Source organism: Passer domesticus, chromosome 14 (genome assembly GCF_036417665.1).
Source record: "Passer domesticus isolate bPasDom1 chromosome 14, bPasDom1.hap1, whole genome shotgun sequence".
In the NCBI taxonomy this organism is placed as follows: domain Eukaryota; kingdom Metazoa; phylum Chordata; class Aves; order Passeriformes; family Passeridae; genus Passer; species Passer domesticus.
This window is the reverse complement of record NC_087487.1, coordinates 16,606,285-16,629,969: the sequence shown is the minus strand read 5'-3', so window position 1 is coordinate 16,629,969 and position 23,685 is coordinate 16,606,285. Positions and strand designations below refer to the sequence as shown.

Sequence of the window (23,685 nt, the reverse complement as noted above, 5' to 3'; positions counted from 1 at the left end):
AAAGAGCAGCATGTGGCCAGACAGAGTTGGTGAGAAGCAGAGACAGATGGCAACATGTGATCTGGAAGGAACACAGGGTTTTACACCCAGTCAGAGATGCTAAACCAGAGCCCTGAATTCACTCACAAGTCTTTTGGTGTAGTTGACATCATCAGACTCGTTATCCAAATATCAAGATTTAGGCTGGCCGCTACTCCAAGGATTAATTTGGTTTCCTTTTTATTGTGAATCTGGCCTTGTGCCATAAAATGCTGTTCCTTCTGACCTCCTGAATGAGCAGGTCCAGTCACAGCAGACAACAGCCCAGAGGAGACAAGTGGTGAAAAGGACAGACTTTTGCAGGTGGCAGTTGGAAACTTTAGAGGATATTTTGGCCAAAGCTCAGATCTTGTCCCTTTCATTTCACAGATTCTTCCCTGGCCCCTCCTGGCCCTACAGCCTGGGCTGCAGGAGCTGATGTACCAGTGGAGTTGTGTTTGCTGGAGAAATTTTCATGAGCCATGGTTTCCTGAGTGCCACAATCCATCCCATTCCTGGGAGAGTGATGGACACTGCTGCAGCTGGGCCCTTCCTTCCCCTGAGCTGGGTCAGCACCAAGCTCAGGTGAGAGGTGCAGGAGCTTTGCAGAGCCTTCCTGACCTGGGCAGGCCAGGGGTGAGGGGGAGGCAGCACAGCTGCCAGCTTTGTTCAGATTTCCTTCGTGCTGCTCGCTGTCCTCAGATTCAGAGGGCTTGGGAGTTCAAGGGAGGAGAAAAAAAAAAAAAAAAAAAACAAAACAAAGAAGTGAGAAACAGCTGAAGAAAGAGAGCAAAATATTTTTGAAGCTCTGCAACATCAGCTCAAGAGCACTGCATCTGCAGGGCACAGCCCAGTGTGAGCTGTCTTTGGGAGGATGGCTCACTTATCCTTAATAATTAAAGGAGTGATCCTTCCCTGCTTGCTGCACTAAAGATGAGGGAGGTTTTGCCTGTGCCCTGCTAACAGTGCCAGTGACGTGTTCAGAATGCTGCAACACATTTCTCTGCACACGCAGCAGAGGAGAGGGCTCGTGGCAAGGGGCCAGAACCACTTAGATCATTTTACCAGGGGCACACCAGAGACCAGGGAACCCCATCAAAGAGTTTGTGTTTCCAGTCTGTGGCACCCCACACTGTGTTTTACCCCTACCTCCCCCATTACTTCTGGTGACACCAAAAATCAGTGTTGTCTTCAGCTATGAAAATCAGTTTAACTCAAGCCAGGGTCAAACTGCTGTCAGCATACTCAGATATATGTTTCAATTTCATTTTGTCACCCTGTGAGTTGGAAAACTGCAGATCTAGGTGAGGTGAAGCCAGAATTATAAACTTTATTTGTGGCTGTGAAACAAAATTGGATTTCCATGGGTACAGGTTATGTTGGGCTGCATTCCCCTCATCTTTAAAGTGCAATCCTGCTTCTCTATATTGGTTTTAAATAATTCCATTTTGCAAAGCAGGAGGGCTCAAGAAATTTCAAAAATAATGCAGGCAAAAGCAGGCTTTCATGCTGCTGCTGTCCATGGGATCCTGCAGCATCCTGGTGTGATGTGTGTCCATATGCTTTTTTTGTACTTGCCTGCAAATACACACACCCCCTGTCTCTGTATGAATTGGTTATGTTACCCAAATACCTCCTAGGGAACTCTCTCTCTTTCTGTGGCTCTGGTACAATTTGTCCTTGGAATTACTCTAGGAATTGTACAATCCCATGTTAAACACCCCCGGCCTGACACAGATACAGACTGAAAGCTGATACACATTAGGTGATATTTAAGCAATTGTTTTTTTCTGCTCTCAGAATATTTCTTCCTGATAATTCGTTTCTCAGGGGTGATTTAGGCCCTTTCTTGGGCCAGGAGGAAGAACTGGATGATCTCATATGAGGTTCCTTAAAACCTGTGCATCTGTAATTTTAAACAGAGTAAAAACTGGGGTGTTCCAGGTCCTCACTCCTCAGTTCCACCCCTCAGACATGGGCCAGTCTCAGCTCGTGGTGCTGCTGCTGTGGCTGCCGTCACAGATCCATCACAGGTGAGCACAGGCTCTGCAGTGTCCCAGAGGAGCTCACCAGGGTGAGCATGGCCCAAACTGATGGGGCTGCTGCACAAAGGGCATGCAGAAACCAAGGAGATGAAGTGGAGAAGCTCCTCAAAAGAACAGCTCTACTTGCCAGCATGGGGGAGGTGTAAAGACTAGGCTGTGCAGAGGTGAGAACTTGTAAAGACTATGAGTCTCAGCTCAGTCTCAGCTCCCCATGTCAGTCACCATTTCGAGTGTTGTTTCCTCATCTCCTGGGGCAGGACACCTGCTGATGTTAAACCTTTCAGGATATACTGCCCACCATGGCATGTTAACTTCTTACCTAGTGTATTATTTCTGGTTTGTGGCATTAATGTATTTCCCAAACAGCCAGTCTATTCTCCAGCCCCAAACACTTGCATTTAGCCTTTGCTCTGCTGTTCTGATGGCATGGGAAGTGTGTTGCATCCAGCAGTGACAACCCATGCATGCTGAACACGACCCAAATGCTACTTGGAGGTGGCAGCATCTCCCAGGGGAGGTACTGAGTGCACCCAGGCACAAACCCTGCTTTTGTGCCTTAATACTGCTGCCAGAACACTGCTGATGCATCTAGCATGGAACAAATATTAGCCATTGGGCATCTCTCCCAGAATGTCTTCTCTTGTGCATGGAGAAAATCACCCCATATTTATCTGATTTGTGCATAAATGGAGTGGGTGGTATGTGGGGAGAACATTTCAGGTTGTCTTCAGTCCTCCAAATTTGTGAAATACAAATTTAGCTGGTGTCCTCACCTAATGAAGATATTCCAGATTTCTTACTTATTAGATTTCTGGCATTTTGTATCATTGTTTTGGTTTCCACAGTACTTTGCACAAATGGCACCTACTCTGTTTTCTGTCCTTCTGTCTGACTTGTTCTGTTCCCTGCTGTGTCTTCTACGTGAGAATACATGATTTTTTGGGGTGACTGCCTGTGGCAGAAGGCTTCGGCTTAGCAGCCCACCCTTTGTATATTCTGATACCTGGAGCAGCTCTTACCAGGCTGTTCTCCAAGCAGAAACCTGCAGCTGATGGTGAAACCTGCACCTGGATCTCATGGACAGGCTCCACCTTGCTGCTCCTGGGAGGTGTCACAAGCCCACCTCACCAGCCCTGTGTGGCTGATGTCTGACATCTCCTGCTGCAGGAGGGGCAGCTGGGCTGTGAGCTGAGCACAGGGACGTGCCCAAGGCAGTCTGGCACTCTGGCAGTCACTGGTTTCCTGCAGGATTTGGTTTTCCAGGTGTGTGTTGTTCTGGGATTTCTGACAATGTCCCATTGGGATGCATGGACTGTTGATTTTTATAATGAGCTGACCTGTAGTCAGACATACCTAAAGCAGAAGATCCACTTAATCTAAACCCAAAGGTAGAATTTGTGGTCTTCTCTGGCTTGCAGTCACTTCAAGGTGTGCAGGATCCTCTGTTTTCTGTGACAAATCTATGTCAGTGTGCAACTGCTGCTTTTTACATTTTTCTTCCCTTTTTATCTGTATTCTCTTCCCTTCCTCCAAGCTGCAGACTATGCACAGAGTCCCTTGCAGAGTCCTACCAGCCTTGAAGGCTCATTTGAATTCAGCACACCCCATTGTCCTGCTGAGTGTTCTATCAATGTGCCAACTCTGCTGTATTAACCCAGGAGCAGGGGAAACTGCAAGTCAGTCAATCCTTGGGCTACAACAGGTTTATTTTATTTAATGAATTTTGAGTCATTTTATGGTAGAAGTGGGCTACGATTCCAGCTGAGCCCTTTGTAGCCTGCACATTCCTCTCTGCTGCACACCTCTGGGGTGTGCAGCCAAAAATGTAAATTAATGAAGACAAAGAGGAGAGATGTTCCTGACATGGCTATTCTTCTCTCTTGTTAGAGCACTGATGCTCAGGCAATACTGGGAGAAGCTGCAATATTATCACTTTACTCATCAGAATAACCTCAGTCTTTTTCTTGGGGAGATCAGTGGCAAGTAGCTATTGACCAGCTTAACATTTTTTAGAATTTCTGTCTCTCAGCAAAATCACCATTTCCTTTAGTACTTTGGTATGCAACATCGTAAATTATCTTGTAAGATATTTTTTCCTTCTAGACATATCTAAAACATCAAAGGTGTCTTGCTGAAAAAAAAAAGAAACAATGAGTCAAAATCAGAGAGGTGCACAACTGGCATATGTCTGTGATGGTGGTCCAAGTTAATTTCTTTTTTAACTTTGCCACGTTTCTCTGTCTCGTGTAATCATAAATAAGTTAAGTACTTTGCAATCTGTGGAATGTGTTTTTTCACATGACCACCATCTGGGCTGCTATTTCTCTGCCCTGTTGTACCTCTCTGTTTGGGTTACTGATAGTTGTCTGTCTGGTACTGTTTGATTTTAGCTTTCTCCCTTGGTTCCTCAACAAGTTACGAGTAGACACTTTCCCTAATTTTATCCTCGAGGTTTACACTTCTCTTAGCCCTAACAAATGTATCTGAATTCCACAGTTTATTCCTGTCAATACACTGTGTTTCACTGTTAACAAGTGTTTGTCTACAGGAGGAGATATCAGTCAGGAATAACTCTGGATTATCACTCCATGGAAGCTCCTTTGCCCTTTGGAAATGGATGCAGAGTATTTGTACTGTTATTCCAGAATCTGTGTCTTGTCAGGAAGCCTTCAGACATACTTAATTTTCCTCCATCCTATTTGAACTCAGTGCCCTGTGTTGAACAAGCCTTAATTTCAGCCTTCATCAAACCTGCTTTCTCTTTCAGCTGAGATTCTTTCCAGGTGCAGTGGTACCTGAGGTATGGTGGAGATCCATCTGTCAGACTGGTTGTGTGTTAAGGGCTTCCTGAAGTTGATGGAAACCACTCCAAGGACAATTGAGCCAATCCCTGAGAACACCGAACCAAGCAATTACCAGATGTATTCCAGGCTGACACTTCCTTAACCCTTCTTTTATTCTATTCCTCATCCCTGTATAATATCAAAATACTTTTTTTTCTCTCTCTGAGCAGCGTGTTCCTTTTGTGGCTTTTATGATTCTGAGAGGAGAACAGGTAATTTTGAACACTGAGTCACTCATGCCTAACTACAACGTTTCTTCCCCCCAGCTGAGGACAGGGAGTTCTGAAGCTTCCTGAGGCCTTGGTTCTTGGTTTGGTGTGTGTGAGTGTGATGTGCTGCTCCACTTGGCTTGCTCTGCTCAGGGGTAATTTGATAAGTGATAATCATAGCCTGCAAGGAATGCCAGCCCTGTCGTTCATGCCACTCCAGCTCGTTCATTTTGTCTGGTAAAGCCACTGTGCCAACTGCTGATGGACTTTCTGGCCTTCTCTGCTTAAAATAGGCACTTGTCCCTTCAACTCCTTTGTTTAGGTGAAAGGAGTTGGACAAGGTTTGAAAATTAAATGGTTTTGTTTGTTGGATTTTATTATGTTTTTTCATTCCGTGATCTGGGGAAGGAGATGTGTGTCGCAGGCTGTTGGTCTGTGGAGGGTGGAAGCCTGCCCATGGATTTAAGCAGACTGTCAGAATTCAAAGTGGACTATATTCAGAATTCAAAGTGGACTACTCTCAGAATTCAAAGTGGACTGAGATGTCCTTACAGATGAGGGAAAGGACAGAAAAGGTAGCAGCTAAAAGCACAGAGGACTCAAAACACCAAAGGAGCATCTGTGAGCCCTGACTTCATTCAGCCCCTTCTCCTGTGAGCTTTTGGTACCTTTGTACTCCCATCCTTACACTAATTCCTACCATTCCCATTTGCCCTTTGCCTTTCAGCTACTGGCACCTCACTTATTCAGATTTTGCTAGTCCAGGATGATCTTTTAGGGAGGGGATGTGAACCTTGTGAGACTGGAGAGGTGAGGTTTTACTGCACATCACTGAAAGGCAGACATGGAGATTTTGTGCTGGACTTGCCCCCCAAGAGTACATGGGGCTCCTGAATCTCCAGGAACCTGAACTGACTGTGGTGTGAAGTTTTGAGAACATTTTGTGGTCATCTCAGAAAGACCTGATTGAACTTATTTAATGCTGTATTATATTTATGTCCCTGCTGAGAAGATCTGGAGGGTTTGTCTGCAGTGTAGTTTTCCCCTGCTCTGTGGAAGTCCAGTGTCCATGGTTACTGGGGACAGTAGCTGATAAGAAGGAAGATTCAAAGCTATTTCTTTATTTCTGTGATCAGAAATGCAGCTCCCAGCCAAAGGGAGTTATGCAGAAAAAGAAAACCTGCTGCAGGAGTGATTGTCAGGAGGTGTGTGACAATGTTCACCCCCAGCATTTGCCCCTGTGCAGTGATTCAGTGCCCTTCTCTTAGTTTGGGTGTTTTCAAACAGAAAGCCAGGCTTAGGAGGTGCCACGTGTCTGTCCCCTCCTGGCAGTGTGCTGGAGCTCCTGGGTTTCCAGTTTGGATTGGAAAGAAGCAGGAATAAGTATCCTTTGGAGGATGCTGCTGCTTTAAACAGCAGGTCTGTTTAGTTGCTTACAGACACCTGGGCTCTGCAGGAAATAGACACAAACCTGTGCACTCAGCTCTGTTTTACCTTTCTGCACTACCATTCTTCAGGGCTTTAAAAATTCATCAAAACTTTTGTGTGCCAGTTAGTAAGAGGAGCAGATTGCTCTCACAAGTGGGGAAGCAGAAGACATGGGAAGGAGTGTTCCAGGCTGGGCTGGACGGGGCTTTGAGCACGCTGGTCTGGTGGAAGGGGCACTCCCTATGGCAGGGGTGGAACAAGAAGAGCTGTGAGATCTCTAACCCAAACCAGTCTGGGGTTCTGTGATTAGGCTCAACAGCTTCAGGTTTTTGGGTACTTCTCTATCATCCTGCCATGGTACCGAGTGCAATACAGCTGGAACAAGCTCTGGGAGGTGTTTGCTGCCCTGCCATAAATGAGGAGAGCTCCGGGAGCGCCAGTGGGAGGATGCCATTGGGCTCAGCCCAGTCTGTGCTGCTGTAGGTAACACTAGAGGTCACTCTGTGACCAGGGATGGAGCCTGCAGGCGCTCGGGGGCCTTGGGAAGGTCAGCGGCTGCTAATCCATATAAATTGCTGAACTACAAGCAAAATTTGTAGCTCATTATGAAGCGCTTTGATGCGGCATCGCTTCTATCCTTCAGATGCCAATTTCCTACGGGGGACACCCCCCTCCCTTCAGTGCCGCGTTCATGCGAGCACCCAGGGCAGGGCTGGGGTTTTTTTGGGGCCATTTCTGCCGAGCTGGGCTGGGCAGGGTCCCCCGGCACCTTTGCTGCCCTGCTGCTCTCCCGGCTGGCTGATAGCAGCGACAGGAATTCATTTGGCTGATGCTGCCTGGCCAGCCTGGGGGTAAAGATGGATTTAACGCAGTCACTAGACAGCTGTGTGCTGAACTCACTGGCTGTGGAGCTATAACGAAAGGATTTAGTTTTATTCCCTAATAATCCCTTTTCTCTCAAACGGGTCAGACTGGAGAGGCTGCTGCTACTGCTGCAGCTTTCAGCCTCCCTGGTGCTGTTATTGCTGGTCAGTCAGGCAAGACATCTCATCTTGGGGAAAAGTTTTCCTTTTAGTATTATTTTATTGAACTGGTTTACTTGGGACACTCATATAAAATTTTTGGTTTCCCTGAAATACCTCTGTAGAAGTTATTCTGAGTAACAGATTTCAGTGATTTCCTCTCCTACCCCTGAAGAGAACTGATAATTCTGGGTCAGCTGAACCTATTTGCAAGTTGGTTGAATAGCTAGCAATCAATTCTGGTTGAAAAGTAATTTAAACATAATTTAAAAAAGAATATTAACATTTTCCACTGCAAAATATGCCTCATTTTGACCAATAAATAAAGCAAGTTCTCACCCTTCTCCTAGTCTCCTAAGGGATCAAAGGTGAAACTCCTGATGTTGGGTTGGACTTGATGATCTTAAAGGTCTCTTCCAACTTGGTGATTCTGTGTGTGATATAAGACTGAACAAAATATTTTACTTGACTTAAAGCATTTTTGGGAAGTTGATTTTTTCACTTTGTTCGTAAAAGGCAAAGCTGGTTATTTGCAGAGCTTTATTTGTAAGCTTTCTCCTAGCTCCTGTGGAGGCCAGGTGTCTGCTGGCAGGGCAGGGAATACACCCCACATCCCTTTTTCTCCACAGAACATGCCATTAATGACCCATTTTGCTGGAGGTTTCTGATGCTCTTACCAAGGTTTCATGGCATGGGGAGGCTTTGCACTTGCCCCATTGGGGCAGGCACCTGGTTGTGGCTGGATTCCATGGCAGTGCAAACATCTCACAAACCTAGTCAGAAATAATTGGGATAACAGGGACTCCTTAGTCCTCGTTCACTTGAGGGTCACAGGACATCAGATTTGACTTTGCTATTGAAGTCAGCTAATGTACTGGAAATGCCTTCATTTTCCCCCTCTGGAGGCATGGGTTCAAATCTGCCATAAATTACAAGTGACACAGGTTCAGTGGTCTTAATTGAATCCCACGAGGTTATTTTTGTGTGTCAACACTCCCCTTCTCCTCCCTTCTGCAGTGTTTGGAGCAGCTGAAGGGCAGGGAGGACTCCAGCCCTGCAGGTGGAAGTTCTGGGTGTGGTGCCCAAGTGCTGGAGTTGGCTCTGGGCTGGGGTACAGCCAGGCCCTGACTGTGCCTGGTATCAATCTCCATTGAACTTGTGATGTAGTGGATATTCCTCGTGGATTTAAAGGATTCAAGTCTGTGCAGGGTCGTTATTCCTTGTAGGGAGATAACTGGCTATAGAGGATTTCTGTTATCCACAGCATCTCTCCAGCCTGCAATTCATTGATTTCCAATCTACTTTGTAAAGGTGCAGAACAGGGGTGATCAATGCTGCAGTGCTGATGTGAATAAAGTGTGTCCCCTAATCTGCATTGCCAACAGCCCACTTCTGATATCCTGAGCTGACCTGGTCATGACTGTCTCTTACACACATAAATATGCTGGCTGTTGCTAACTTGCCTTGAAAGCCTTTGGAATTGGGGGGAATCAGATCCAGTGCAGCTTTTCCAGGGAGTGGCTAGGCTGATTCAAACCTCTTTTCAGCTAATTCTTTTGTAAAGAATGTTGCTAACATTTCTCTTAGCTTGGATTCAAATTAAAAGCTTTAATTGGTCTCCTGATTCTCCTAGAAGCATGTTTAAAAAAAACAAAAGAAAAAAAGAAAAAGAGAGCTAGGAAAAAAAACCCAAACCCCAAAACTTGTCATTTAGAGAAGAACTGTTTAGAGAGCAGATTTTTATTTAATAAACAGTGATCAATTGAATTGATTAACCATGAACACATTACAGCAGAGTTTGTTGTTGCTGCTGCTGATAATTGCAGTTCACGTGCACGAGAATATTAAATGGCTGTTTCCAGGATCATTTTCATGCTCTTCTCATTTAACAGAATGGAGAAAACAACAACTGTTGACAGTGATTTTGGTTAGGACTGGAGTGCTGCAGACTGTGCCCTCAGGATGCCTGTGCAATAACTCCATCAATTGTGGCCATTTACTCTGCACTTCCAGACATTTCTGCAAACCTTGCAGCTGTTTTTTTACTAATTCGCTTGGTAATTAGATCTTATCATGCTGGCTCCATGGCTTTACATAAACTGTAAGCATTTGGAGCTGCCATCTGAGACATTTTAGAGTTGTCTGTGTTGTTTTGTGCTGCTCTGCAAAGACCAAGGTGCTCTCAAATGCAGTAGAGACAGGGAAGCAGTTTTAACAAACGAGTTCCTGCTGATTTGAGAAGCTTTCCATAGAAGATAAGAGTTCCTTCACTCAAATTAACAACTGGAAGCCAAGTGGCAGTGATGGATTCATCCTGCTGGATTCTGAGCACAAACTGGGATCTCTGCTTTCTCCCCTCCAGTACAAATCTTTGCTTTTAGCAGGAGCTGGGGGCTTCAATGAAAGTGTTTTACTGCTTTAGATATCCCATTGGTGTTAAGGAGAGGAAAATCATGGTCCTGTGAGCTCAGGGTCAGCAGTTGGTATCAGTCATGCCCAAATAATGTGAATGGAAAGACATGAGCTCTTTTGTGGCAGCAGGCCACCTTGGGATGGCTGTGTGCAGTGCTGCAGTTTGGGAAGCGTGGCTGTAGGTGCCGCTGCTGGTGGAATGGCCAGATTGGCACAGACCCACTGATCTCACAGAAGGTGCTGTGCCAGTGGCTGCTCAGCTGGTCAAACATCAGAGCATCTGATGAGCTTCCCATGCCAAAGGGAGAAGATGAGTCATTCCCATGAAAACTAATGATTTGCAGAGAAAGTTTTGTTTCGTGGCTAAAGAAATTTGGGCCTCTAAGGTCTTTCCAGTTTGATCTCTGCACTGTGGTGAAATTGTAGAACACATTTCTTTATGATATCTGTACACTGGTGGGTCCAGCCACACCAAACCTTGGGGCAATGGAGATGGGGAGGAAATATTTTGGAAAGGAGGTGCAGGGCATCTGAGAGCCTGATTCAGAGCTCGCTGTGTGAAGAGAGGCTGCTTGTCAGCCCTGGGCTAACATGGCCAAACAGTGATAAATCTCTGGTGGTGGCTGGGGGGGGTCCTGTGGGCTCACTGACATGGTCACCCTCTGTCACTGCTGCTGCTCTGTCCAGCTCCTGGTCCAGTGTAGAACAGGTGCAATTCCAAAGAGTGTCACACGTGCCCCTGGTGACAGACTCTGAACTCAAAAGCTTTCTATTTTCGGATCACATCTTTGTTCTGATGGTTCTGTGCCGTGCCAGTGAGGGGCAGAAGATGGTTTAGGTTCAGGGGTGCTGTTTGCTGTCTCTGGGTCACTTCAGCCACAATCTGGTTTTCTGGTTTGCTCTCTGTGTGCTTTGCACTTCCACTGGGAGGATAAGCCAGGCTGGGTGTGCTGCAGAGAACTGTTCTTGCCCTTAGGAGTTGAGAGGTGTAATTTCAGTGCAGGTCCATAAATGGCAACTTTGCAGAGTTTGCATCTCTAGAATTCCACCTAGTTAGAAATGAAACTTGGTTAACAGGACCCCAAAGAGAGTTTGAATGTAACAGATGTCAGTGTAACATGCAACTCTTCAGCTCTTTTTTGTGTTTAAACAAATCATTAAAAAATTTTGCAAGAAAATCTCATGAAGTATGCAAAAATATTATGGGGAGAGGCAGCTTTTCCAGATGGGCTTTGGTACTTGTGTCTGTCAGGTGATACTGGCAGATGTCATCATAAAGGTACTTTTGGCACTTGTGAAAGTAGTGGTAGTAATGCAATAGCTGTGAAGGTCTAAAGAAGGATGTGAGGCAATGTCTATAGGGAAAAGGGACACATTTTACTGGGTAACTGATATAGCTGGGAGAAAAACCACGAACTTTTGGGGACAGGACCCCCCTCCCCCCCCCCCCCCTCCCCCCAAACTTTCTGGAAATTTTCTGGAATTCTGAAAAGAGACAGCTTAAGGGTTATACGGGTGTGGGCATTTTAAATTTCTTTTTTTAAAGCAGAACTCCTGTACCATGCCCTTAAACTGGTGCTTAAAATTTAGTGCTCCAGTGGAGCTGATCTCTTAAGACTGACTAAAATTTCAGCAGCTCAGTAGGAAGAATGTCTTTGGAACCCCTAGGGCTGATCCCCTCAGAGGAGCTTTTCCCTCATTCCCTTCTTACCATGAAGGATACAGTAAAAATGGCAGAGGTGTTCCATTAGAACCATTAGAAAAGTCTGCAGAGGTGATCTTTTCTCCTTCAGAACTTCATAAAAGTTGTTGTAATGTGTTTTATGCAGTATCGTCATCTCTGTGAAATCATGGCTATAACTTAGTTTGTACTTTTGCCAAAAATGATATTATGGGCCCTTGGGTGAATTCACTGAATTTACACTGTAAAGTGTAATAATTTCAGAAACAGACAAATTTGGACCAAGTGAATGTGCTGTGCTTACAGCTGTGCTCCAGACCTTGGCATCTGCCAGCAGCCCATGCACTAATGGGCCATGCGTGTGCATTTTTATCCCCTTCAGCCCCAGTGCAGTAGAAATCTAAAGTTTAGTTTGAAATCTTTAAATTAGTACTGCATACCTCACAAATAAATCCTCCAAGTCACTAATGGATGATGTGCCCATAAATTTCAGGGCTGGTGGTGAAGCAGGTACTGCAGGTAGATGGATCTCAGGACACCTGAATGGTGACAGCAGCATATGCTACTGGGATTTTAATAATAGCAGCAATAATAACAACAATAATATATTTTTAAGCATAGATATATAATTTAAATGAGTGGATTCAAACATGTGGGGTATATATCTGTTCTGCAGAACACAGAGATAGTTATTGTGGCTCTGGATAAATGATGATGTGGTCAGACCTGCATGACAAATTAATTACCCCAGGAAGTAAAAGCTTTAATTTGGAGGTAACTCTTTGCTGTGTAGATATCTTGGGTCATTTGAAGGGACCTGGGCAGTGAGTCTGTGGCAGGACACGTCCCTGTGGATGTGGTTCTGGGGTCCAAGCCTGGTTCTTTAATCAGGCTCACATCTCCCCTTCGCGGCAGTGCCGGCAGCCGTGGGGAGGGTGCTCCTTTCTCCATTATGTGGGAACATGTGGAGAGAGAATTTACTCCTCAGGTTCTGAAAGCTCTGTGTGAACTTCAATATAACAGTGCCAATTTTAATCAAAGAAATGTACTGTGGATGTCACCTGCATTTTTATCCAGTTCTCTTTGACAGAAATAGAATCCCGAGTCCTGCCAGCGATAGAAAGGGCAGAAAAGCCCACTCCTAGGCTCATTTTGCTTGCTGTTATTCTGCTACCATAATTACCTCTAAACATAATTATGGGCAAGACAAATGACATTTTTAGCTTTGGTCTTTAAAGACAAGAGTTAATTTCAGGCTTTGACCAGAACTATGTTAATTAGCCTCTACTCACTCTCTTTGTATGGAATTACATCACCCAGGACTTAGCATAGGTTGCCTTTCCTGTATCTTTGAGTAATGAAAGGACACGGCATGGCAACCAAATCAAGGGCTGCTGCATTAACAAGGCCACTTTTCTGCCCATTTATCATCTATTAAAGGTGCACTAGTTTGTAAAGTAACACCACCTTCAGCAGGGCCGCCAAGAACAGCTCCTCATTTATTTTCTGCATGGTTTAAGTTGGAGTTAGACCCACCTTGTAGCTCAGAGGTGACAGCCAGTAAGAAAAAGTACACTAATTGAGACATCTCAAGGGAGAAATAGAAGAAAACTGAAAAGGTAATTAGAATGAGAGGGTTTCAAGCTGGGTAAGTAAAATCGAATGGAGGTGCATATTAGGGGCTGTTACAGATGGGAAAGAAAGTACTTGGAGAATAAAAAAAGAAAAATGAATATTAGAGAACAGAGCACCCTTTTCACACATGAAGAATAGAGGATAGAGATAAAAAATAATGTAACAGTAGAGATACAGGCTAGGGAAAAAAACCCTCCAGAAGTATGAAGGACATATTTAAATGTAAGAGAGAAAGAATGGGGAAAAATAATAGAGCAGATCAATTACTAGAGCTGTAGCCAAGGAAAGAGAAACTGTCAAATGAATATTTCTGGAGCTGTGGAAAAGTCTCCTTCCTTTGTGGGAGATGTAGCATGTGTTTAGTCTGTATGGGAGGGGTTTCTTTTGGGGGGTAACTCAGTATTTAAATTTGCTGCAGTGTCAGTAGCTCAGCTGGATCGTTGGGGTGAATGCCTGCCTGGACAGAATTGGGTTAATAAGGTGTTGTTTGGCAGAATTTGTAGCTGATACTAGACCTTCTTCTAGTGGTTGAAGTTTTTGCCCCTCAGTGTTTTTCCCTGTGTGTTTTTCATGTCCATGGTTAGGGACATGTTAAGGTCCAATCTCAATTTTTCCCATTTTAAGCCTTCCCTTATCTCCTGAAAAGAATCACCCGGGTTACCCCAAGGGCATTTCCACCCCCACACAGGGAAGCTGAAGTTGCTCTGCATTCCCTCAGGCAGATGCACACCCACACCAAAGCAGTCACATTTTTTGGTTGAGTGGAAGATGACCATTGCTTCCCATTGAGGTCACAGATGGTTAAGCAGGATTCCTCCTTTTTCCTCTGCTAGAGGCAGGAGGCTGGGGGTGAAGAACTTCTTCATTGGGAGATAGAGAAGTTGGAGCATGGCTTCCTCTCTCTGCAAGGCAGGAGTCACAGAATCACAAAATGGTTTGGGTTGTCAGAGACCTTAAAGCCCATCTTGTCCCACCCCCTGCCATGGCAGGGACACCTTCCACTGTCTCAGGCTGCTCCAAGCCCCATCCACCCTGGCCTTGGGCACTTCCAGGGATCCTGGGGCAGCCACAGCTGCTCTGGGCATCCTCTGCCAGGGCCTCACCCCCCTCACAGGGCAAACTTTATTTTGTATAGTTAATTTATATCCACTGTCTTTCACCCTGAAGGAATCTAGATCTTTCCCCTTTTAGGGAGGTGGGACCCCAGAGCCAGGACCAGGTGACTTATTAACCCTAAAATACCCGTGGGCTCAGTATCCAGTGGGCTGGAAGGACCAAAGTGCAGCTCTGCATCCCGAGGAAGTGCTGCACAGAGGGACCTGAGCTGACTCTAACCAAGAAAATCATGCTTGCACCCAAGTTAGGGAGTATGGGGAAGTCAGCAGGAGCTGTGTGTCTGGTTCTCTTGGTGGGACTGCACCAGCAGTGCCTGTCCTCATTAGATTTGTTTGTACAATGTCATTTACAGCAACCTTGGGGTGTCCTGTGCTGGGCCACGAGTTGGATTCGATGATTCTTGTGAGTCCCTTCCAAGTCAGGCTATTCTCTGATTCATTTAACCCTGTTTATAGTAACTAAGTTATATCCTTGAAATTAATATCCACTCACTGTGGAATTTTCTGAGCCAAGTACAGGATTTGTGGTTTTAATTGATAGTCTCAGTGTTTTTCCTATGCATTGTCTGTTAGATCTTTCTTTTATAAGCTTCACTGATAAGATTGTCAGAAAAGGGTTTCGCATCTCATAAAAGTTCTACTGGATTCTGCTTAAAACTTGGAAAACTTTGAAGCTGTTAATAACACTGTCTTTTTTTAGCCACTGAAAATTTTGAACACTTGAGGCAAAACTTATTTTCATATTTCCATTTTCTTTTGTTTAGTGTTTAAGAAAATTAGCCTAGAAACTTTAAAAATTCTAATTGCACGTCCAAGATTGATTCTGTTCTTCCTGAGAAATAACTAAGAGCATTTGAGAATTTGCTAAACTGAAAGAAGAAAAAATACCCCAAAATTAAAAAAAAAGCAAAACCTTCAGACATTTCAAAGAGCAAAGGTATGAGACATTTAAAACAAACCAGAAAACCAGTATGTGAATACCCTGGCTATTTCCCATGATTATAAAAGCCATTTGTGTGGCAGGAATGTTCATGGCCAGTCAGGATTGCAGTGTTTGGTACTGGCTGCTGCCTGAAGGAAGGAAAAAAAATAGATCTTTGCCCGAGACTGATTACCTGAGTTATGGAAATGCTCTGGCCATGCACTGCCAGGATAATCTCATTTTTTTTTTGCAAGACATAGCCAGCCTGCAGAAGGAAACGGTGGCAAGTTCAGTGGGAAATGACTGAGCTCTCAGTCCCAGAGTTTCAAAGATCACAAACTCCCTCTGAGGACTTGAAAAACAAAGAAAACCCTGTGACAGAGAATATTCTTCTTCATTCATCATTTGAAACCCTGCTTCTAAAAGTGTTAAGAACAAGTTATTTTCAATATGAGTTAGCCCCAGGGGATTTGATAAAAGGCACTTTTCTTTTCCAGCTGGCTAATCAAAAGTGGTCTGCGGAAGACTTTAGTGACTTGGAAGGCAGTTCTGAGACTCCCCCAGACTCAGCAAACTTTCCTGATCCAAGGAACCAAAAAACAAAGATGTGTCACAGGCCTGACTGAATATGGGAGCTGGGAAGACAGAGCTCATTCATCAGAAAGCCTGGAAATCTCCTGGGGAAAGGTGGAAAACAAATTAATATCTCATCTGCAAGCTCCTACAGGTTCTCCAGTACTGAACTGTTCCAAGTAAGAAAAACAGGTTTCATGTTTGAGAGACATTTGTCTTGCTTCCTCTCCAGATAGTGTTACCCAGAGTTTTCCCAAAAAGAGAGCTGGAGGACTCACAGCTTGTCTTTCTTAGGCAGAGCCTGTTCTGCCACAGCTAAGTGAGCATTTACCAGAGCCTTCTTCTGAGGCTGGTGTGGAAGATTTGGGATTTGCAAAGTTGGCTTTCCTTTCTTGGGAGGAGATCCAGACCTCTTTTGTCACATCCCTTAAAAACCTCCTGTTCCTTGTGGACATCACCCCATGATACCCGCTGGGAATCCACTCACAAGCAAGAAGATAAATAACTGAGGAAAAGGCAGCAAGCACCAGTGATTGGCTTCCAAATCAAAGAGTCCTAAACGTAGGAATTTTTCTCTCATGTCAACAATTTTGTTATTTATTCCTCATGCTGCACGAGGGTGGTCCCTCAGGCTTGTGTCCAGTCAGTGCATGGGATTCATTTGAACATATTTTGATTTCCTGCAGTATTGGTTCATGCAATCAAACCACTAATACCACTGTAGATGGCTTTGGGCATATATATATATATATATATATATATATATATATATACATTCAAATTAGCAGTTTTATTGATAAAGATCAATTAATGTCATTCCATCTTCAGTAATCACTGCTTGGTTACACTCACAAAAAAATCTGAATTGGAACAACGTGTCAGAATAGGCCCATAGTATTTCAAGGTTCACTTATGATCTAATTTAGATTTAATAATCAGGGAGTTGCTAAATGAACTTTCCCTGTTCTCAGAGCAGACAAGTGCCTGGCAGGGACTGTGACCCTGTCACCAGCCTGTCCCTGGTAATGTTTGTGTGGAATTTGTGAGCCACATTCCTCAAAGTACCTCCTTTTTCCATCTGTCTCCTGTTATCCATGTTTCTGCTAGGGAATTTCATCAATTATTTCCTAATACTTGATGTCTGCTTTTTGTTTGGGTTTTATTTCTTATGAACAATCATGTATGGTATATATATAAAATATGTCTCTTTGTCTATTTTCTCCATGCTCTGATGTTATTGTCTCTGTCCATGCCCAAACCTAGGCAGACAAATGAGATGAAAAAATGGAAATCAGTGTCATTAAATGTCTGCAAAAGCTTCACCCAAATGTTGTTAACAGGTGGAGAGAACAGATAGCATGTGCCCTCTCTGCCTTCATGGCTGGAGGGGGACACACGCAATAGGGTTGGATGCCCTTCAGCAGATAATCTTGTGATTTCTCATCTCATCAAAAAACCTGTCTGGCTTTGAATTTCTGCCTGCCCTTTTGAAAAGTTTAGCTTAAACATCATCATTAATTGGGCTTTACAGTCCAATAATAATTACTAATATTTGGCACCACTGCCTGTCATCCTGTTTATTCCCAGACACCTGACTGCCTTAGAGGTTCTGTCTCTTTTTTCTTCTTTTTTTTTCTTTTTTCGTTAAACAGTGGGAAAAGCCCCTGAATAATTCATCAAGAACCTTTTACATTATGAAAAATATAATCAGCTGGCAGTACTGAGATACCTTATTTCTACAGGATGCTAACTCAAGTATTACAAGTGACTGCAGGATTGATGCCAGAACGCAGTAGGTGTGGATTCACAGAGCCCTCTTTGTTCCAGGCAGTCTCAGCCCGTGTGCAGGGCTCAGAGAAGGCTGGGTATTCCTCACCATGCCTACCTAGTGCCAATTAATAATTTAAATCCATTAATCGCTTAAGATGAACACTTAGTGATGCTTGACTCACCACCACCAAGTGGAGGGGGTTTTTCCAGGTTAAATAAAAGATCTAAATTTTGTCTTCTTGCGAAGGAGCTGGGCGTGCCACAGCTTCCTGCGTGAGAGGCTTCAGTTTTTATTTGGGAGGTGGGGGTGGGTGTTACTATGCCAAAAGTGCTTAAGTAAACAGTAATATCCGTACATCATAAGTAGATGTCTGAGAATATTAGCTGTTTATTTCCCTGACATGCTCTGAGGAGTCTATGGGGGGCTCTTGCAGGAGTCAGGACCTCGATGTAATATACAAGCTTTGATTCTGATATTTCCCTTGATAACTGTGCTCTACCATATTGGGGTCGGAAGTCAGCAAAGGTTCATTGGCTGTTGTAATGCTCACTGTCACCAGTAATAAGTACAAAGGACTTGCTTTAAAAGCTGGCTTATAAAACTTTAAGGAAACTTGGATTGCTTAAGTGAACTTCCAAGGCTCTTCAGGGGCCAAGTGCACTTTGGTTGTCTACTTATATTAATTTCACAGAGTTTAAAGGGTCAAGCAATGCAGTTGGTGATGCTTATTAATTTATGAAACACAGAACCTTGCACTATCTTGCTTTGACCACTTTCACTCTCCTTTTAGAAAATTTAATATACATTAAAGCTTACTAGACAGGGGCGCCCTAAAGGATTAAGCCTAAAGTTCACAGCTGGACTAAAAGGTTCAAAGACGTTGTATTTGCAACACTGATTTGATTCCAAGTGACATTCAAACAACAGAACCAAATTGGAGATGTTTGAATGTGTAAGGAAACAGCAATTAGAGGAATACCACAGAACAGCAAAGGATTAGGATTTATTTTCCTTAAAATGGTAAAACTGATTACAGCCTTGTTCTTTCTTTCATGGGGGGATGTGTTTGATCGTATCAGCTTTTGGGGTCAGTGGTTGTCAAGAGCATATTTTGGTGTTACAATACAGCTTGCCAAGCTCTGGAGGTTCATGCAGACTTAGCAACTTTACAGAATATTTTTGATTGCTGTGGCAATGTGGACTGAGTTCTGGGTAGGAAAATATCAGCCAGAAGGGAAGAAGGAAAGGAGGAATGGATAATAACTGCTGGAGTGCCAGGCTTAGGATTTAGGAATATGATGTAATCCTATTCAGGGGTATTTCTGCATTCTGTTTACTTGCCTTTGAATTGCTTTGGTGTCTTGTCTAGGGGAGATAATTCCAGAAGCTGTTCACACCCAGGCTGCAAATTCCATATAGTGCATTCAGGTGACAAAGGGAACGGGATTGCAAAGCTACTGGGAAAATTGGAAACCAAATTGGCCCTGATGGCTGGTCTTTGTGGTGTCCTTTTAGAATCAACAAGAGGGAAGAGAGAATGAAAAACAGGGAAATGAAGAGTGTCCCACTGTAAAGAAGATGAGTTTATTTAGCCAGTTTGTAAAGGGAGAAGCAAATTTCATGTTATGCCAGGTCTGATTCCTGAGGCCTTAAGGGGCCTTAGGGCAGCGTTGTACTTCACTGGGAATTTGCAGTTGCAAAGAGAGACTCTAAACCTTGTAAGGGAGTCCCAGTGGTGAAGAGTGTTTACATTGCACCTGGGTCCAAAGAGCCTCAGATAAGATTGTGGGGCCCTGTGGTGCATCACATGCTGGAGACTCTGTGGCTGGAGATGATTCATAGCTTTTATGAGTGGAAAAGGACAAAATGTGGGGGAACAAAACAGCCAGGAAGAATTTTGTGTGATCTGTGGCACTTCATTTCCAGCCAGAGAACAGAACTCACATGTCCAGGACTTCAGCAGCCTTACCCTTGTATTTTAAACCCTTTAAACCGAGAGAACAATGCACAAAATCCCAGAGGACACATGAGAAAGTGGGTTGTACCTAATCCCTTTATCATTTCTTTGCATTTACTTGCTAACAAAATATATTTTTCTTTAGAATGGCCTCTGAGATTTTATACTATGGGGTATTTGGTTTAAAATGTACTGTAACCTTCCTCTTTTTAAATTGATCAGATCAGCCTTGAACACTCAAAGAAAAATCTGCCTGCTCTGAATATTGCCTGAGGATTTAGAAAGGTCTTTCTTGGAAACAGAAGAACAAGATGAAACAATTATCTGTAAAGCATGGTAAGAGAGAAAAAGAATAAAGGAACGAGTTATGTTTGACTTGTCTTCTTCCAAGAGACAGGGTTTTTTTGGTTTTTTAGGTTTTTTAGATGTCGGAGATTTGCAGTGTCTTGCTAGAATGAGTTTCAAAACACAAGCAGTTTTCCTCCTGCTCTGGTAACTTGTAGACCAAAGAAAGTCTTTGTTTTGGCAACTTGGTTTGCAGTCAGGCTGTATTATTTGCTGCTTCAGTTGTAGGAGAAACTTTCCTAATGACAGGTGTCAATCAAATAAATGTTATCTTCCACCTGAGCAAAAGCAACACTGCAATTTCAACGGTGTTATTAATAAACAAGGAGCCAATGGATGTGATCACTTACTCTGAAGGGATGATTGTCAGTCACACCTCGATGGCATCTGCTTGCAGGTATAATGAAGAAAGATTATCATTGCTGTAAGTGACTGCAGTGACTCTGGTCAGCAAATAATAAAGACATTGTCGCAGTGATCAGCCCTGCCTCCCAGGTGCTGACACTGTTAAGTGATATCTCTGTGGGATTTGGGTCCTCATTTATGTAACTGCGGTTGAAAACCAGAAAAAAAAGACCCTCCTTAATAATTAATTTCATGCCATTCTCTACCCTTCTAAATGGAAAACTCAGTCATGACCAAAGTCAGCTTATTTGTGCACTGATGAGTTAGAGAAGCAGCAGTTAAAGACCAATAAAGCAATGTCCTTGGTTTAGTACCGACAAGGCAAAATGTTGGCAGTATATGAGTTTTTCCAGAGCTGATTTTGGATCCTCATGGGGTGAAGGAGGAATGAGCCATTTCCTGTGTCCTTTGGAAATGTAGAAATGAAATATTCTTTTAGTATTCCAGCTCTTCCTGGGGTGCTAGCTGCTGTTGGGAATTGTACAGAATCCAGAATCCTTCTGTGCCTGTCCTTACCTTAATTTGTAGCTGCAATTAAAGGTGTGTGAAAGGAGCTTGGATGCATGGCCCCGTCTGCACAGAAAGGGACAAATGTGAATAATGAAATGGACCAGCCCAGTTCTGATAGAGCTTAGCCAAAGTGGGAAGTGAGGAGACTTCAAGACCTGCTTCTCTTTTATAGAGAACCAAGCGTCCCAAAGGCTGCTTTGTTTAGCTGGCACTGACCCCTGGCTCTCCTGGGAAGGGTACTTCAACGTCTGTGTATGTTTCCAAGACTGGAAAATAAAAAAGTACAAGGGAAGTTTCTGACTTTAAAATCCTTTTACCATCCCCAAATTTCTGTTGTGGTCACGGATGATGCAATACAGAATTGATAAATTCACCTGCTCTAACATCAGGCAAGTGTAAAAATTCTAGGTTTTGCTTTGGATTTCTTGGTTCCCATATTCCATCTCAGTCCAGAACAAAAGGCTAAATCCTCCTGAAACAATTGATCCCCAGGGGCTGGATGCTATTGTCTCTAATGCACAGATAAAAGTCAGCCATATCAGCTGCAGATGAAATCATAGATGAATCTTACTAATTAATTGCATGAACTTTGTTTCTGCCTGGTTTGAGATTCTCTCAGCCCTGCAGACAGATCTAGGCACCCATACTGTACATCTCAACAGGGCTGTTGATTTTCCAAGGAACACTAACAATTTTTTTTGTGCCTAAAATAGCCCTGCCATTACTTCTGCTCACATGGTTTTGCAGTTACAAAATGGTTTCTGAAAACTGGTTTTGTTCACACGTGATTGAAAAGATGCCCTACGTTGTTCTGCCAAGTTAGGCACTGATTCAGGTTTATGACCATATCATTAATATTTTAGTACTGCATCAGTAACTGGTTGCTATTAATATGTAGTGAAACAGTGATATAAAAAGAGAGATGTTCCCAATCATTTGGCAGAATTTGCATTACAGCTGGATGAAATTTATAACACATCTCCTGCAACCTACCAGTCTGAACTCCTGTTATTAATTTCTGCTGTGTTTATTTCTCCTTTATGTTCACTTTGGGCGATATTCTATCAAGTTTCCTGGCAAGCACCACAGTGGATATAGCTAATTTCAGCTGACTGCAGGGGAAGGACTTTGCAGAAAGTGAATTTTGAATTAGCACTAGTATTTGCAGCAAAAATCTCCCCCTGAGAAGCCTATTCCCCTCGGCCTGGCGTCAGCAGCACTTAAGTGCATGTGAATGGCCCTATTGACTTCAGGTAGGCAGCTGTTTAATTACCTTCCTGAACCAAGGCCAGCGCAGGAAACAACTCCCAGCACAGACCTGGGCGCCTCCTCTCCCAGTGCTGGACTTCTGAGAGTGACCCACGCACTGTTTGACTTGGTAATTTGGCAAATCCTTTCCAGTCGAGAATAAATTTGAGGAAATCATCATTTGAAGCACCGAGAGGTGAAATTTGTGCGGTGTATTTTTCATGACGAGGCAGCTATTGCCCGGATTTATTCAGCCTGCTTGGCTCTTCCTGTTCCAGCAGTCCCGGCAATCACATTTTTTCCCCCCCACGTTTTATTTAGGAGCTGTGAGATGACAGGTCTCTCGCCTCTCTCCCAGGAAAGCAGCGTGCTGCACACAGGAGCAGGAGGATAAAGGATGACATGCTACTCTCTAAGCCACAACTATTTTTTTTTTCCCCGGCTCGCATCTGCTCTTGTCCCTCTTCTGTTCTCAGATCACTCTTCAGCTTCCCTTAGGAATCCAGCTGTGTCATCACATTGTGTGGCATCCTAATATTTCATACTAAGCTGTAAGCCAATTAGGAATGACTACTTACCATGCTGAATCATAGGAAGAGAAAAGGATAATGTGTCCTTCATATAACGAACCTCCTCTTTTTTGGCAAGACAGATCACCCACACCTTATATTTATAAGCCCTGTGGCTTTTCACTCTACCCAATTAGGGTGCAGCTTCCTCTCACACTGCTGCAATATTTTAAGGGACTTATTTACAGATGGATGCTTATTGAAAATGCTGACCTGCTACCATTGTACCTCATGGCACCTTTCATCTTCAGAGACTGAAACACTGGACAAAACTTGATGTTGTAATCACCTTTAGCAGGATGAGAACACGAGTGCAGCAAAATATAAATACCTTGTCCTGAGTTCCTAAATGAACTGGTGACCCTGCATGAGGGTGTAACATTATCACATGCTGCACAGGGTTCAGGGAGATGTTGATTAAAGTCAAACTGTAAAATAAAGCCTGTTAACGTCTAAAAGGCAGAAGAACAAACCATTGGTGTGCATTTGGGAACATGTGAATCGTTTAGCAATGAGCATCAAAGATATTAAAATATATTTCCCATGCTGAAGTAATTAATGGGCTATTATGCCAGGTGTCTGAGCTGCTCAGGGGTCTGGGATAAATTGCATTCCAGCAGAAAATGTGAAGTATGATTTATATGGAATGATGTTAGTTGTAGTGGAGCCTTTAGGATGCCCTCTTTCCTCCAACTGGTGTTTCCTTTTCCCAAGCTGCTTAAGGAGCTGTTGGTGGTGTTTATTGTCCAGGAAAGATGCACTTTTTAAAATTTGTCTTTGGACTGGAAACTGAAGACTCTGGTGACCTGTGTCTGGTACCTGCCATCCTTCCAACCTTGTCTAGCCTTGTTAGTCCTCACTGCAAAGCCAGCAGGGCTGCTCAGAAGCCAGTCAAGCCCTCCCTCAGTTGACAGATTTTGGGTGCAATCATGGCAGGGACTGCAGCCACCTAAGAGGCCTGGCTGTGGATACCTCAG

General features: G+C 43.8%; 1 long non-coding RNA gene across 1 annotated transcript in view; it reads left to right on the top strand.

Annotated features, from left to right (window-relative positions):
- Positions 1 to 17,764, top strand: part of LOC135280526 (uncharacterized) — a 71,527-nt gene extending 53,763 nt beyond the window's left edge. Inside the window, exons 11-12 of the long non-coding RNA XR_010347419.1 lie at positions 15,828 to 16,082; positions 17,646 to 17,764. This is a non-coding gene — a long non-coding RNA (uncharacterized LOC135280526). The remainder of the gene's footprint in view (positions 1 to 15,827; positions 16,083 to 17,645) is intronic.
- Positions 17,765 to 23,685: the final 5,921 nt, after the last annotated feature.